Here is a 7,674-nt window from a genome sequence, read left to right as displayed (position 1 = left end):
CCTTTTGTATAACTTATCACTATGATAGGATATCACGACAGTACGATTCATATAACACGTACACGATATTGATCGACACTGATTAACAATTTGACCTGTGACCTTTGGTGACACATATAATGACCTTTGATAAATCTTCAAACTGTAACATGATATTCATGTAAAATGTATACGACATTGATCGACAATGATTACCAAATTGACCTTTGACCTTTGGTGACCCATATGATAACCTTTGGTATAGCTTATGACTGTTATAAGATATTCAAAAACACGTTCACGATATTGATCGACATTGATTGACAATTTGACCTTTGACCTTTGGTGACCCATATAATGACCTTTGGTATAACTTTTCACTGTAAAATGATATGCATATAAAATGTACACGATATTGATCGACATTGGTTGATAATTTGACCTTCGACCTTTCGTGACCCATATAATGACCTTTGGTATAACTTATCACTATGATAAGATATTGATGTATTAATCCGGAATCCGAAATCGAATTTCGGATTCCGGATTAATACTAAAATTCCACCAACATATTTACGCATTTATTTTCTTCACTTGATTATCATTATATTTTTTTTTTGTAGTACTCTTTTATTGAAAGAGTTGTTGATTGATTTATTTATTATTACTTTATTTGTATATTTACTTGTCCAAACAATTATGTGGAGAGACAGATAGACAGAGAGACAGACAGAGGGAGACAGAGACAGAGAGAGAGAGAGAGAGAGAGAGAGACAGAGAGAGAGAGAATTACCGAAATGATTACTTTATGAATTATATTTAAAGACATAATATGCAAGTAGAATGAATGTGAAAAAAAGTAGAATGAATGACGTGTGCAAGCCCTCCTGTGAGAGGATATATTTGTAATATCAAAATGTTTTGCCTGAATAAAAAGATTTTACTCAAACATGTACACGATATTGATCGACATTGATTAACAATTTTACATTTGACCTTTGGTGACATGTAAAATGAACTTTGGTATAAATTATGACTGATATAAGTTATGCATATATGTAGCATGTACACGACAGTGATCGACATTAATTGACGAAGTGACCTGTGATATTTGGTAACCGATATTATAAACTTTGGTATATCTTGAAACTGTAATATGATATGCATATAAAATTTCTACGATATTGATCGACATTGATTGACAATTTGACCTTTGGTGACCCATATAATGACCTTTGGTACAACTGATAACTGTTATCAGATATGCATATGACATGTACACGATATTGATCGACATAGGTTGATAATTGACCTGTGACCTTTGGTTACCTAAATAATGACCTTTGGTATATCTTCAAACTGTAATATGATATGCATATTAAATAAATATGATATTGATCAACATTGATAAACAATTGACATTTGACCTTTCGTCACCCATATTATGACCTTTGACATAGGTTATCATTATGATAGGATATTCATATAACACTTACACGATATTGATCGACATTGATTGACAATTTGACCTGTGACCTTTTGTGACCCATGTCGTTACAAACAGTTAGTATACAGGTATGTTCCTTAGCGGCCAACTTTTAATTAACTAAATGAAACTAGGGAAGACCACATATCTGTGTTTATACAGTTTATCAATCCCTTTACAACCGGGAAATTAGGTTGAAAATGAATATAAACACAACATAACCAATCATATTCATATACATAATGAAAATCACATAAAATCAACGTTATCAATCAGTCCCGTCATATATGCAAAATTGAATCATGTTCACCAAACATTGAACAATATCCTGACATTCATATAGAATAAGATAAATTTACTAAGCATTTACTAAATTTCCCTATGGGACCCGCCCCTCAGACCCCAGATGGGTCAGATCAACTGCTTATACAAAATTAATTTCCCTTCACCCATACATTGTATAAATATGTGGTAAATGAGATATGAAGTCATCGTTACATTCATTAGGTATGGAAAATATAAGTAATTACATATAGTATATACATTGTATAACATGGGACATATCGACATCGTGTAGTATAATTATGCTATATTAAATCAGTGCCAATCAATGCCAATCGGAACACCGGGAAACAACAATGCTCAATAACTGGCATTATCATCTTTGAAGATATGGCGGCGGTTATCAAGTTAGTATGCATAATTTGAGACCTAATGTCATTGGTAACTACAAAGCATGCGAGATACGATGTCAAAAGAATTGAAAATAAACTGAGCAGGAGTTCCGATAGTACTCCCATACCCCCACAAAGCGGTCAAGAGTGATCTTTGGTCCTATAACCTTGACCGCTGATCACAAAAATCTAATCTCATACATCGTGATCGTGTGATGTTGTGGTGTGAATGTAATCCCGATGTGGTCATATATCACCTTTGAACTGTATCCTTTACCGATGACCACCAAAATCTAAGCAGGTACAGAACTTGCTATGGTGTGAATATTGACCAAATATAACCTGGGGATTTCAAGATACCGTGTATATTGTACACAATGTCCTAGAGGACGGACGGACGGACCAAAATTCCTCCTTTATGGGGCAAAAGAATAATGAGTTTAAAACTCGTAGTTTTGGACAAAAAAAAAATCCAAATTATAAGGTTTATGAGTATACACAATTATGAGTTAAGACCTCATAATTCCAAGTCACTTATCTAATATCTGGGAATCGTTGGTTTATTGCTTTGATTACATTATTATTCAATCTTTCAAAGCTACGTTTTATTGTAACTCCATATTTAACAAAAGTATCCATCTCATCCATAAAAAGAGTAAGTGTATCTCTTCATTAGCTGATCATGATCAATGCTGCAATTAATACCATGAATGCAAAATAAACAATCCAACAATCCTTCCCCTTGCGACCTTTTTACTGATGCACATTTAACTTATGTCATGAAAAAATCAACTTTGTTACAAAATTGGAATGTAGTTTTTCTTCTTTGGCCCTTACATTGATCATAGTTTAATTTTTCTCCTCCGCAAAGCACATTGTTTTATATCTGGCTCAATCTAATTAAACTCATATATTGATCTCCGTGCCATTCCGTAAACTTCTCTCTGCTGCGACAGGATCTGACATCCCATAGGGGGTCACCATCAGATGACCTTTTGCATAAGCCAATCCAAGTACCAATTTCAGAATTTATAAAGTGAATGTTTGAGGGTAAAAAGCTTATATAATCCTATGTGTACGTTTAGTAATTTCGTCACAAAAAGTTCTTATACAAAGTTGTGACGAAATGACTTGCTGCTAATGAAAGCGTCATTGGAAAATTCTACTAGTATGGAGTAAAGATGCGACAAAGGTCACCAGAACATGACCTCTTATGGGATGTTGAGTGAGAGTTAAGATATTCATTTTAATCAGATTGACAGATTAATTGAATATAGTTACCTCATATATACTGGACAGGTAACTCTTATTTCTCGTCCTAATTGCATAACTCTTAATTAATGGACAACTTACCTCATAAATACTGGACAGGTAATTCTTATTTCTTGTCCTTATTGCATAACTCTTAATTAATGGACAACTTACCTCATACATACTGGACAGGTAATTCTTATTTCTTGTCCTTATTGCATAACTCTTAATAAATAGACAACTTACCTCATAAATACTGGACAGGTAATTCTTATTTCTCGTCCTAATTGCATAACTCTTAATTAATGGACAACTTACCTTATATACTGTATACTGGACAGGTAATTCTTATTTCTCGTCCTAATTGCATAACTCTTATTTAATAATAAATTTAATAGACAACTTACCTCTTAAATACTGGACAGGTAATTCTTATTTCTCGTCCTAATTGCATAACTCTTAATTAATGGACAACTTACCTTATATACTGTATACTGGACAGGTAATTCTTATTTCTCGTCCTAATTGCATAACTCTTAATTAATAACCAACTTACCTCATAAATACTGGACAGATAACTCTTATTTCTCGTCCTAATTGCAAAACTCTTAATAAATAGACAACTTACCTCATAAATACTTGACAGGTAACTCTTATTTCTCATCTTTATTGCATAACTCTTAATTGATAGACAACTTACCAAATAAATACTTGACAGATAAAACTCCAAATTCTTTAACTATTGTCCTTTCATAATCTTATATGAAACAAATTTAACTATTTCTTCGACTGTTGGTATTCTTAGTTACCTCATAAATATTGATGAGAAAAATTCTTTGTCTTATTTCTTGTTATTTTTGCAAAACTCTTGGTTGATTTACAACTAATAAATCTTGAGTATTGGGCAGAAAAAAACTTATATTCTTTTTTCATTATCTTGTTAACTATTAACTGATGGGCAACTTATCTCATAGATACAAACAAGAGGCCCATGGGCCTTAACGGTCATCTGATTATATATATATATTGTGGCTGTGTGAAGTTAGCATGTCGACGTGGTTAGGTTATCAAACAGGCCTTTTCTGGGTTTCTCATTCTCATTCCGTTCTCATTTTTCATATTCCTAAAAATATATGGAAAATTGTCAATCGATAAACTTTTACTGATGCTCTGTGGCAAATAAATCTCAATACCTAAACGTTTGCATTGTCAAAATTATGAAATATTTTGATTTAAAATCTATGTTATAAATGACCACATGTTATATGGCTATCATTCTTTTGTGATTCATCAAAGATTTTCCAGGCCTAAAGTGCTTTTGAATGCAAAAAACCGCTACGAGCATGGAACTTCAATAACTGAGTTCAGTGGCCGTTGCGGTTCTACATACCATATAGTACCCAAGAGCTTTATATACCTACTAGATCTGATAGCATTATGATAAAGGTGTATATAAATTTACATATCGTACACTATGGTTCTTTCTTTAGTATGTCTATCGATGAATTTGATTTGCTTGCAATTCTAAAATGAATATTTGTTTGAATTGAAGATTTAGATAATTGTTGTTGTAGGATTTTCTCCATTTAACACTAATTATGCTAGTTAAATGTGGTTGGTATTTTGTGCACACGGGTAAGGGAGACAATATCAAAGGGAGAAAATATCAAATAAATAAATAAGTTAAAAGAAGGATAGGAAACATCAGAAAAAGGAAATACTTCATTAAAAACACCATGAAAGCAATTAAGAAGAAAAATTGACTTTATATTCAATGATAGCTTATAGCCGAATTATGTTGAAAGTAATCACATGTTATATGATTGGTATTTAGACTAAAACTAAGTGGAAACCATATTATCTGCGACGTCATTTAGATTCATTTTCTTGGAAATTCTATTTATTTCTAATATTATATGGTTAGCTTTGTAATATTAAAGTATGGTCATTTCGCCACTTAAATCTGGGGTTAGAAATATTTTAAGTTGAAAATGACCACATGTCATAGGGTTTGCATTTATATCAAAACTACGTAGAAAATATTTCATTTGTGATGTCTTGTATATTAATTTTAATGAAATGTGTTTGTATTTCTTATATCCTACGGCAATTTTTGCAATTCAATATTATATGGTCATTTTGCCACTTAAATCTGGGGTTAGACCCACTTTAAGTTGCAAAATGACCACGTGGTATAGGGTTAGTATCTATACCCAAGCTAACTAGAAACGCTTTTAAATACGATGTCTTTTAGATTAATTTTATAACAAATTGTATTTAATTCCGACATTTTGTGGTTAATTTTGAGGTAGAACCTGATGTGGTCCTTTTGCCACTTAAATCTGGGATCAGAAATAATTTAAGTGGAAAATGACCACATGTCATAGGGTTAGTATCTATACTCGAGCTAACAGGAAACGCTTTTAAATACGATGTCTTTTAGATTCATTTTATTAAAATTTTCATTGAAATCCGAAATTCTATGGTTTATTTTGCGGTAAAACGTGATGTGGTCATTTTGCCACTTAAATCTGGGGTAAGACCCACTTTAAGCTTTAAAATGACCACATGGTATAGGGTAAGTACCAGTGTTATGTATATGGTGTGAGGAGATACAGTCAAAGGGAGATAATTCAACTCCATTTGTACATGAGTTGTTCCCCTTGTTAACCTCTTTTGTAAGAAAAGAACACCTCTTTGGAGAGAGAAGAAGAATAAAACGGGAGACATCCATGAGAAGCCTCGTTGATTGTGTTTTATTGAGCTCTACCCCAATTCCCCGATCACATGGTGGAGAATCCGAAGTCCGGAAGTGTATGTGGAACAGGACTGTATAAACATTATCGCCTGGCAGTGACCTTTTAGTGGAAATGACAATCGACCGTAGGGAATTTTTTTTCCCCCACGTGGTCAGCCATGATGGGTAGCCATGACGGATGAGCGAGAAAACGGAGACCATGATATATTGACACCACAATTTATCGAACAGTTTCATTTTCAGTCATCACTCGGACCAATCGTAATAAACAGTCCGCGGACGCCAGTTGCGGAACAACTGGAGGAGTCATTCAACAGGTTGGCTATAGACAATACATTGGAGAAATATAAATTTGTGTCATCTGATACGCCTATGAACAATGCTGTAAACCTTACCCCACCCAACGATTTTTGTCACGGTATTGATATGAACACTGCTATGGCCAGTTAAGTGGTTTGTGATACATTTTCGGGTTATCCCCACGAGAACGCTTCAAAATTTCTGTCACAATTTGAATCCTATGCACAATTCCTCAATTTGAATGACCCTTACCAAGATTCACGGAAAGTGGCTGCTTTTCATTTGCATCTACGTGGGCCAGCTGTTTCCTGGTTTAACACTCTTAACAGACAAATCTTGGGAATGTGTATTGGCAGCATTCAGAACAAGGTTCTTTCTTAACAGTGGAGAGAACCCGACCCTCTTTCTGGAAATGGAGAACTTTTCCAATCTAAAATTATGCGAGGGTCAACCCATTGAGGATTTTCATGCAAATGTTATGGACAAAGGTATGATGTTGGCAAAACCGGATTATGAAATCTTAGGGAAATTTATCAGCGGGTTGCCTGATAAGCTGCGCTTATTTGTAGGTGCAGGTGCCCCAAAGGACATAATGACGGCTTTAACACAAGCAAAGCTAGGGGAAGCTTCAGGATGGCGTCATAGTCAGAATGCTACTAGTACTCCTGTGGTGGCAGCACTTCAGAAGAAGGAACTTGAGAGTCATGCAAATGATAGTATTAAAGAACTTAGCCTCCAGGTGGAGCAATTGACCCAAATGATGAACCATTGTATGACAACGGCCCATAATTCGCATTCCCCAGTTGATGGACAATCTCAATTCCGCCGACAAACATGGCCAATGTCACAAGTGTCTTGGAGACGGACATCGGAAGGCCCAATGTAACTGGGACAGCCAAGGAGAACGTGCATCTAAGATCAGCTGTCAAATCTGTGGACAAAATGGACACATTGCCCCTCGCGGTCTTTGATACCAAGCTACCATCGGTTCCTTACCACAGTCGGGAAACGCGTATGCCCCGAGAGGCAGTCGCGGTCTCTCGGGAGGGAAGAACTAGACTCGGTATATCGATACAGGCATCGTAGCCTATCTCTGAAGCGTCCAGTAGTAAATAACATTGAGAATGTTACTGATAGTGAGTCTTCTACCATTACATGTACTGATAGTGATGATTCTAATGAAAATGTTGATTGTAAATTTATGTTCATGTCTGTTCAGATTGATC

This window comes from Pecten maximus, chromosome 16 (genome assembly GCF_902652985.1).
Source record: "Pecten maximus chromosome 16, xPecMax1.1, whole genome shotgun sequence".
In the NCBI taxonomy this organism is placed as follows: Eukaryota; Metazoa; Mollusca; class Bivalvia; order Pectinida; family Pectinidae; genus Pecten; species Pecten maximus.
Note: the sequence above shows the minus strand (reverse complement) of the source record.